Source organism: Bison bison, unplaced genomic scaffold, assembly GCF_000754665.1.
Source record: "Bison bison bison isolate TAMUID 2011002044 unplaced genomic scaffold, Bison_UMD1.0 scf7180017864383, whole genome shotgun sequence".
Classification (NCBI taxonomy): Eukaryota; Metazoa; Chordata; class Mammalia; order Artiodactyla; family Bovidae; genus Bison; species Bison bison.
In genome coordinates, this window is record NW_011494955.1 from 3,586,359 (window position 1) to 3,597,371 (window position 11,013).

Genomic DNA, 11,013 nt, shown 5'->3' on the forward strand with positions numbered 1-11,013 from the left:
CTCTATTTCTTTGCATTGATCGCTGAAGAAGGCTTTCTTATCTCTTCTTGCTATTCTTTGGAACTCTGCATTCAGATGGGTATATCTTTCCTTTTCTCCTTTGCTTTTCACTTCTCCTCTTTTCACAGCTATTTGTAAGGCCTCCCCAGACAGCCATTTTGCTTTTTTGCATTACCCTATTTTAATGATTGTCAGGCCCATCTACACTTCTGCCACACCTCTGGTGGTTTCTTGGCCATGCTCCACATGGCATGTGGAATCTTCATTCTCCAACCAGGGATCGAACCTGCGCCTCCTATACAGGAAGTGTGGAATCTTAACCACTGAACCACCAAGGAAGTTCAGCCTTGAATTCTTCTGAAGCAAATCTCAGCTGTTACATCAGCTCATTTGTAAATATTCCAGTATGTATCTCTAAAAATAGCCGTGCATGCGTGCCAAGTTGCTTCAGTTGTGTCCAACTCTTGTGACCCCACGGACTGTAGCCCTCCAGGCTCCTCTGTCCGTGGGGATTCTCCAGGCAAGAATACTGGCATGGGTTGCCAGTACCTCCTCCAGGGTACTTTCCTGACCCAGGGAGCAAACCCGTGTCTCATGTCTCCTGCATTGGCAGGCGGGTTATTTACCACTCGCACCAACTGGGAAGCCCCTAAAAATAGCCGCATTTCTATTATTACTAAAATATTCACGATAATGTGTTAATATCATCAAATATTCATTCATTGTTCAAATTCTCTCTCGTTTCTAAAACAGTTTGTTTAAATTGGAGTCCAAATAAGTCCACTCCACATCAAGAGGCCAAAGTATTGAAGCTTCAGCTTCAGCATCAGTTCTTCCAATGAATATTCAGGACTGATTTCCTTTAGGATTGACTGGTTTGATCTCCTTGCTGTCCAAAGGACTTTCAGGAGTCTTCTCCAGCACCACAGTTCAAAAGCATCAATTCTTCAGTGCTCAGCCTTCTTTAGGGTCCAACTGTCACATCATACATGACTACTGAAAAAGCTATAGCTTTGACTAGATGGAACTTTGTCAGCAAAGTAATGTCTCTGCTTTTTAATATGCTGTTTAGGTTGGTCATAGCTTTCCTTCCAAGGAACAAACATCTTTTAATTTCATGGCTGCAGTCACTGAAAATAAAATCTGTCACTGCTTCCACTTCTTCCCATTCTATTTGCTCTGATCTTAAGTTTTTTGAATATTGAGTTTCAAGCCAGTTTTTTTACTCTCCACTTTCACCCTCATCAAAAGGTTGCTTCTTAGCATCCCCAAAAGTGATCAGTTTTTTTAAATCATGAACTTGTGAATTCAAATGTATTCAAAGTGTTTTAAATTATTGCCACTATAGTTAGGATATATTTAAAAACTTTTTTTCTGGCTTAAATTTATTGAATGAAGGTAATAAAAAATAAAGATAACCATTGGAAAACCTAGAGAACTCTGACTCTGGAATCAAATAACCCAGGGGTGGAATCCTGGCTGTACCACTTATGAGCTTGGTGACCTTGGTCGAGTTACTTAATTTCTTTTTTTTTTCTATCTCCTCATGCCCCACAGAGGAAAATGGTTAACAATAACTAACATTTATTGAGTGTTTACCATCTTTGAAGCATCGTGCTAAGTGCTGTAAAGACATCAGTCATGTCTGACTCTTTGTGACCCATTGGACTATAGCCCACCAGGCTCCCCTGTCCCTGAGATTTTTCAGTCAAGAATACTGTTGTGATAAAAAGAGGAAATCTTTACAACTTTGATGCAGGCAGATATTTTGAGTTACAGAAATCACTAATCCTAAAGGAAAAAAGCTGATAAATTTGAAATTCCCCCAATTTTTCTCCTCTTAAATCAATAGTTTGTAATGTTGGCAGCACATTTGAATCATTCAGAGAGTGTAAAAATAAAATGACATGAAAACAAAACAAAACAAAAAGAATAATGTTGTGTTGTTTCCATTTCACCTCCAGGGGATCTTCCCTACCCAGGAATCGAACTCATGTCTCCTGTGTCTCCTGCACTGCAGGCAGATTCTTTACTGCTGAGCAGTTGGGGAAGCCTGATAATCCTCCTATCAGCTCCATGAGGTAGGAGCTATTATCATCCTTATTTTAGGGATAAGGAGGAGACTAAAACATAAGCTGGTTGAGCAATTTGTCAAGGTTGCATACCCAGAAAGAGGTGGAACTTGACTTGAAAGAGGTGAACTTGAACCCGGAACAGTCTGGCTTCAAAGCACACCATACTCTAATGGTTATTGTGAAGATTTGAGATGGCAATAATCATTCATGGGATGCCTACTGTATGCCAAGCACTTGGCCTGACTCCAAAGCCCACACGTTTAGCAAATAGGTACCCTATTTTCATGGTATTGGCTTGTGGTAGGTGCATAATTAGTGAGAATTATTGGTGGTTGGGCTTCCCTGGTGGCTCAGCGGTTAAAGCGTCTGCCTGGAATGCAGGAGACCAGGGTTTGATCCCTGGGTTGGAAAGATCCCCTGGAGAAGGCAATGGCAACCCACTCCCGTACTCTTGCCTGGAAAATCCCATGGAGGGAGGAGCCTGGTAGGCTACAGTCCATGGGGTCGCAAAGAGTCAGACATGACTGAGTGACTTCACTTTCACTATTGGTGTTTGTAGAAGTAAAGGCCGCAGGAATGAAGGATGGGACGAGGAACTAACCAGGAAAATGGCAGGCCCTGGCAGACAAGAAAATCACTGCAACAGGGCTATTGTTGGCCCTGGCACTTCGCCTCCGAAATGGAGCAGGGTCAGGTCTGGCACCTGGTGGAGGCGGCAAGACTCCTGCTGCAGCTGGGCTCTCTCCCTCCCCAGGATCCCCCTCACCTGCTGAGACGCAGGCCTCTTGACTAAGAATGCAGCTGTTCTTGGCGGGTTCTACATCCACTGCCATTATGGTTCTCATCCTACTTGCTTCATTAATCAGTTAGGACAGGAAAGTTCCCTCTGCTTCCCCAGGGAGGCCAGGGTGGCCCTGGGAGAACAGAGAGCCTGGGTGCAGCTGGGAGTGGGGAGGTATCAATAAGAACACAAGAGCAGCTTTACCTGGGCGCCGGGTGAGGGTCAGACCCTCACAGTGCCCAGAGAAGGTGGGTGTTCTTATCATCTCCGTTTTGCTAAGAGCTAAGAGAGGTTAAGCAACTTTACCCAAGACAGGTGGCAGATCCAGGGATCTCATCCATCTCATCTCACCTCATACCCAACTCCACATCAGGTACAGAGGAACCAGGAGGCAGGGTGCTGTGGAGGCAGGCGATGCTGGAGCTCTCTGGGTAGTGAAGGGAGGAGAGCATTCCCGGCAGGAGGAACAGTTTGTACAAAGGTGTGGAGGCGTGAAAGGGTATGACCTGTTCAGGGCGGCGATTACCTCTGTGGCCAGACTGAAGGGTGTGTGAGGAGGAGCGGCAGCAAATGGAGTGAGAGGGGCTGCTAGGGCCAAGGTAGAAACCTCAGGTTCTAGGTCAGGGAGCTGCAGTTTGTTCTTGGGAGGCGGAGACGTAGGGCCATGGGAGGCATTAAGCAAGAGGACTGACGACAGTGATAGCTGGGTTTGCAGGGTGATCTGGGTTTACGAGGAGCTTCTCAAGGTACGTTATCAGGTGGAAATAACCAATACAATATTGTAGAGTAAAATAAATCAATTAATTAATTTTTAAAAAATAAAAATAAAAAAAAATCCTAAGAACTGCACATTTTGCAGTTTAGAAAACAGACTCAGAAGAGTTCTGAGACATGCTTTACTAAGAATATGACAGCAAGTAATAGGAACAAGAGATTCCCAGGTGGTGCTAGAGGTAAAGAACCCACCTGCCAATGCAGGATATGTAAGAGATGCAGGTTCAATCCCTGGGTCAGGAAGACCCCCTGGAGGAGGACATGGCAACCCGATCCAGTATTCTTGTCTGGAGAATCCCTGTGTCACAGGCCTCACAGAGGAGTCTGCAACCTCCATAAGGTCTCAAAGAGTCGGACATGACTGAAGCAACTTAGCACAAAACAGCAAATCAGGAGCAAACATTCATTGAGCTCCAACCATGCACTCGGTATGGGATACATCAGAGAACAAAATACAAGATAAATCAGTAAAATGTCTAGTAGTTAGAGGTGCTCTGGAGAAAACCAGGTGGAACAAAAGAAGCAGATGTTCTTTCTGATAACTAACACTCTGAACTAAGGGTTACCCGTGCTGGACTAGGAGGTGCCCCAGGTCTGCCTCAAGAGCTAGTAAGGGCCCCAGTGGGGGAGAGTTTGGGGATGCCGGCTTAGACCCTGATTTCTCTGTGACCTTGAACAAGGCAGGCCCTCAGTAAACCTGTTGCTAAGTAAGTGGACTGCACTAGACAAGGGGTTTTTCATGTCAGAAGCCTCAAGAAACATCTCAAGCTGACCCAAGAGGTCCAGGGAAAGGACACTAGTTGGAGTATTTTATTTATTTATTTTATGTTTGTTTGTTTTGTGTTTTTTTGTTTGTTTGGCCTTTTTTTTTTTTTTTGCTGTGCCACACAGCTTGTGGGTTCTTAGTTCCCTAACCAGGAACTGAACCTGTACTCTCTGCATTGGAAGCACAATCTTAACCACTGGACCACCAGGGACTTCCCTGGTTAGGGTATTTCAACAAGCCCCATGGGAAACTCTGAAAGTACATCTGATTAGAAACAACTAGATTATCACGGTCCCTTCCAAATCCAGTTCAATAAATTCAATATGACACTTGTTTATTGAGGATCCCCTATGCCAGGCACTGCCCTGCAGGTTTGAGATAAACCAGTGAGCAAAATACAAGATAAATGAGTAAAAGTTTCTAGTAGTTACAGCAGCGCTGGCCAAGTGTGATGAGGCGAGCTGGTTCAGGGAGAAGTCGCAGGGTTCGGTAGTACGAGCAAGGTGACTTGAAGGAGACAAGGGAGTAGCTGAGTGTATATCTGGGGGAAGGATGTTCGGAGCAGTCAGCAGCTAGAGCAAGGGGCCTGGAACAGCAGTGTACTTGTCAGGTCCAGTGGGTGAGAGTGAGAGGCGGAGTAAGGGGACAGGGATGGCCATGGAATGCTGCTGAGCATGCTAAGACATCTTCAGCACTGCCCTGAATATCTTGACTCTGATCTTGACCCTGAGTCTGTCCCTGCCATGACCTCTCCACTACCAAACTTTCATTTTAGGGACCACCCATCATAGTAAAGTGCTTTCCAGGTGGTGCTAGTGGTAAAGAACCTGCCTGCCAATTCAGGAGACCCAAGAGCTTCGGGTTCAATCCCTGGGTCAGGAAGATCCCCTGGAGCAGGCATGGCAACCCACTCCAGCATTCATGCCTGGAGAATCCCGTAGACAGAGGAGCCAGGTAGGCTACAGTCTGTAGGGTCACTAGAGTTGGACACAACCGAAGCGACTTAGCATGCACACACGCATCATAGTAAATGCCAGTACTGCTAATGCCCAGTTACTTGTATGGGTGAGCATTTTCCATTTTTCCTCCTTAAACCTAAGTGTCTTCAGCCTCACCTAGTCGTCTGTCCCATCCAAATCTTCTGTCCTTCCCTTCCTAACTCCTTCCTGGGGCCCCAGGTATGCACAGCCTGGAGGAAGGGGAACAAGGCAGGTGGCGAGCATGTGGCCAGTGTCATTCTTATTGTCCCAGCGAGGCAGCAGCTTAAGGTACAGCATCCAGGAAAGAGAGAACCCCCATAAATAACTGTCCCTGAAATTAATCACTCTGAGTTTCTGGCCTGGAATCCCAAGGTAAGTAAGACCAAGCCTTCCTGGAGATCCCAGTCTAAGGCAGTGGGCTGGAAGGAGTGGAACTGGGTAGGAAAAGACACAAACACAGACACTGAAAATTCAAATGTATATACAGTGTGTTGTTTCAGGTTCTCAGAGGAGAGGTAAGTGACCCCCAGGGACACAGTGTTCAACTGATCATTATCTACCCACTGGGGGACCTTGTGTGAATCAGCTAACCTTTCCTCTTGGGCCTTGAAAGTATCAGGCTCAATACATATATTTAAATAAATGTGTTTCTGTTTCTTTGCATGTTGTATGTGCATGCATACTAAGTCACTTCAGTGTGTTCGACTCTTTGCTACCCTGTGGATTGTGGCCCACCAGACTCTGTCCATAGGATTCTCCAGGCAAGAATGCTGGAGTGGATTGCCTTCCTCGCATGTTAAATGGGAGTAATAATAATACTACTGATTGATGGCTCCCCAGAGCCAGCTCACTCTCTGGTCCTGCTTGTGACCCCCACCCCCAGTCCCCTTCCTGTCCCCCCACTGAAGTGTCAAGTGTGCCACCAGGCCGTATCTGTTGAAAGGAAGGTCATACCAGTTCATGGATGTGAACTTGACTGCAGAAGCCAGCACACAACTGATGTAATAGTCATCAATGTGTTCTACTGGCTGCCTACTTTAGTAAATAAAAATCCAGGAAACCCAGTTACATTTGAATTTCAGATAAACAACGAAAGATTTGTTATTGTTATAAGTATGTCCCACACAATATTTGGGACTGTAAAGGAGGAAAAAATTTACCCCTATCCTCTTAGGGATTTTGGCTGGACCTGAGAATTAAACTGCCATAAGACAGATTAACAGGAGAAAAGCATACACATTTCTTTACATTTTATTGCTAAAAGACCCAAAGAAATGGTGAAAACGACATGTCTTTATATTGGATTGAACAAAGACCAACAATTGTGGAGAAGTATGAGGCTAAAGGAAGATAAGAGTTTCCTTTTTTTCCTGGTACAGGGAAGGCATCTTACACATGGAAGCTGTTATCTCCTGTTTTCAGGAAGAAAAGAGGAGATTAGGATGCCCTTCTTAAATCTGCTGTCTTTCAAGTGCCTTTAGCTCAAAGTAAACTTTTATTTATGTCAAAGGGGTCTATTTGGGGATGACATATTTATAATACAAAAATATTACTCATTGTGTACCTGAAATTCAAATTCATCTGTGCATCCTAAATTTTATCTGGAAAACCTACTGATGACAGTTTATGGGCTGGCTGGAATGACAGGGATGTGGGGCCAGAAAATGGCTCTGCAGTGGTTGAACTGAACTTGAGGATAAGGGTTAAGACGCCCACCGGGGCCATAGGGTTGTTGTTGTGTCACATCTTAGGCTGTATTTGCTAGTAAATCCTGCAAATAGACCCTGGAATCAGGGGCTTTCCGGGTGGTGCTAGTGGTAAAGAACCAGCCTGCCAAGGCAGGAGACATAAGAGACGTGGGTCTGATCCCCAGGCTGGGAAGATCCCCTGGAAGAGGGCACAGCAACCCACTCCAGTATTCGTGTCTAGAGAATCTAATGTACAGACGAGCCTGGCGGGCTAAAGTCTGTAGGGTCGCACAGAGTCGGACACAACTGAAGCAATTTAGCACTCACATATGCACCCCCAGGCTCAGCCTTCTTGGGGCTCCCAGTCAATCTCTCTTTCCTCCAATCTGGGCACCTTGTCCTCTCAGGATATGCCTGGATGCTGCCCTCAGTAAGCTCAGAGCAGTACTGAGTGATAATATTAGTACCACTTACTGTGTGCCCCCGGGGGTCCAGAGCCATGAGATGTAAGCTCACAAAGCTGGGTGCTGGCCTGACTCCAAAGCCCAGATCTCCTTCTGTTGTGCTGTGCTGTGGCCTGTTCAAAGACTCCAGCATCCAGGAAGGTGAGGGAAGGAACAGGAGTTGACATGGCATATCCTGGTCTTCCACCACGTCCCAGGTGCTGTGTTAGAACTCACTGAGCTGTCACAAAAGTCTAATAAAGTTGATTCTCTAGGAGATTCTAGAAGTAGTAAGCATCTGAGGTCACACAGATGAAGCAGTGGAGCAGGGATTCGAACCCACATCTGTCTCATCTCAAGGCGAACTTTTGCCCTCCTTTGTGCGTATACATTGTTGACATGTGTGCAGGCATGTGTGTGTGTGTGTTTGTGTGTGCGTGCTTGCATGCGTGTGCACATTGTGGACACTCATAGTCACTTCCACCCTTCAGAGTAGGGTTTTCCAGTCCTTTCCTGGCTTTCCTCTCTTGGGAAAGTCTAGGACCTTGGAGTGGGCACCCCAGTGGTGCTCACCCAGGGTGGCTTTCTCAGGGACCTGTGCCATCTGTCCACCAACCCTCAGTCAGCAGCTTCTCTGAGGTCTTGCCTTTCTGTACCAGAGCCAGTGTCTCTCAGGGTGGCAGGCAGTTGGTTCCCAAGCCCTCGGGCCTTGGGCAGAGGAGAGGGGAGTGTGGACAGTGAGGGGACAGGGCTGGTTTGAGACTGACAAACAGCATGATGCCTCCATCTCCTGTTTTGGCTCACTTGCTCCTGTGCAGACTCTGTAATCTCCAGACTTGAACAGTATTAAAACCGGATGGGATTTTAGAAATCATCAAATCTTGTCTCTTCATCTTACAGAGAGAAAAAACGGGGGCCCGGAAAGCAGGAATGACTTGTTAAGATCACTCTTCAAAGCAATATCACATGGTATTTGTCTTCCTCTATCTGACTTATTTCACTCAGTATGACGATCTGCAGGTCCACCCATGTTGCTGCAAATGGCATTATTTTGTTCTTTTTTAATGGCTGAGTAATATATATGTATATATATATATACACACCACATCTTTATCCATCATTATCCATTCCTCCATCAGTGGACATTTAGGTTGCTTCCATATCTCGGCTATTGTAAATAGAGTTGCAATGAACATTGGAGTCTATGTATCTTTTCTAATTATGGTTTTCTCCAATATATGCCCAGGAATGGGACTGTTGGATCATATGGTAATACTTCAATAAAAAGATTTTTAATTGAGAAAACAAGAGATTAGTCACAAGGCTAAGGGTCCAGAGTTCAGAACCCAGGCTGACTACCTCCTGGTCCAGTGCCCTCCTCTACATTCACACCTTATTTCCTCCAGCAGATTGGCATCCATCCCAACATGTTAAGACCAAAGGAGTCTTAGATTAGGGAAAGGGTTGGGACTTTAGTGAAAATTTCTAGAATTCTTGCTCAAATAGACAGGGAAATAAGAAAATTCAATAAATGGTGTTGAGATACCAAAACTGTTGTTTGGGGGGGATAATAAAGATGGGGCCAAAACAAATTCTATTTCAATCATGATAAGTGTATTCACTGGGAGGACTGATGCTGAAACTGAAGCGCCAATATATTGACCCTCTAATTTGAAGAGCTGACTCGTTGTAAAAGACTCTGATGATGGGAAAGATTGAAGGCAAAAGGAGAACGGGATGGCTGAGGATGAGATTGTTAGATAGCATCACGGACTCAGTGGACATGGATTTGAGCAAACTCCAGGAGATAGTGAAGAACAGGGAAGCCTGACATGCTGCAGTCCATGAGGTTGCAAAGAGTTGGACTCTATCTAGAAGCTGAACAACAACAAAGCATATTTAAGTGTGATAAAACTGTAGAAGTTCTATAAGAAAGTACAGGTGAACTGATTTATAATTTTGGAGCTGGAAGGCTTTTCTAATCAGGATGGAAAACCCAAGAGTCATAAAGGAAAAGGTTGATACGTTTGACTACATAACAATTTTTTAAAACTTCCTAAATGGAAGACTACCATAAAAACATTTCACAATATTGTGAAAAAGCATATGATAAAGGGATTATTCCTTAATTTACAAGGAAACTCACATAAAGTCTAATCATCATAAAAACTAATATTTAATGATTATTTACTATGTACTAGACATTATTTTAAGCACATAGATTATTTTATTTAAATCTCACAGTAGGTAGCCCTATCAGATAAGTACTATAATTATCTGATTTATAGATGAGGACATGGAAACAGTTTTTTAAAATAGTCAAAGAGGGTTTCCCTAGTGGCTTAGTGGTGAAGAATCTGCCTGCCAATGCAGGAGATACGGGTTTGATCCCGGATTGGGGAAGACCGATCCCACATACCACAGAGCAGCTTAGCCCGTGCACCACAGCTATTGAGCCTGTGCTCTAGAGCCCAGGGGCCACAACTACTGAGCCCACATGCAGCAACTGCTGAAGCCCGCATGCCCTAGAGCCTGTGCTCCACAAGAAAAGCCACCTTGATAAGAAGCAGGCGCACGCAACCAGAGAGCAGGCCCTGCTCACCACAGCTAGAGACGAGCCCAAGCAGCAAGGAAGACATAGCCAAAATAAATAAATTTTTAGAATAGTCAAAGACTATAGACAGGGAGTTTACAGAAAAGGAAATATCAAGAAACATATGGCTATATTTACTTAATATAAATGAAGCCAGTAAACATGTGGAAGCATGCTTGATATCACTCATAATTGAAGAAATACAAAATAAAACTAGAATTTAGACATCACTTTTTCACTCCTCGGCACAACAAAAATGAAAACTGGTCAATATTCAAGCTGTGATCAAGTAGGGATACAAACTACTCTATAACTGTTCCTCTACATATTCTGTCGTACTATCAGTTCATGTCACCAGAAAACTATACATCTGAACCGCATTAGCTTAGCTGCCCATGCAGAAATGCCTTCAGCCCAGTTCCATTTAAGTGTTACACTTTTGGCATCTGTTAATGCTTGGCAAAGAAATGACCACATGAAAAATAACAGCATTATTTGTGTCCGGGAAAAGCTACCATTAAAGGCACTGTCTACTCTCCTAATCTATGTTACCAGAAGGAAGGACCCACATAGTAACTTATCTTTAGTATTTACTACCAGGAAAAAAATTATATTGCTTAAAGACCTTTTATGTTTTATTTTACCAGACAATGGTACGTACATGACCATTTCTCTTTCTCTTTTTGCCTGGCTACCGGGAAGCTCAGAGCCATAGTTACAGCAACAACATAACTAGGATAATTGACGTCTGACTTCTTAACTCAGTTTGACTTCATCTTAGCTCTCTTTTTCCCCTCTCCCCTTCAACTGGTTTCTCTCCTTCCACTTGCTTTTTAATTTTCTAATTCTGGTTTAACAAAATTACTATAAAGTGTGTTTAATTGGAAGCTATCTCAAAATCTTATGGAAGCAG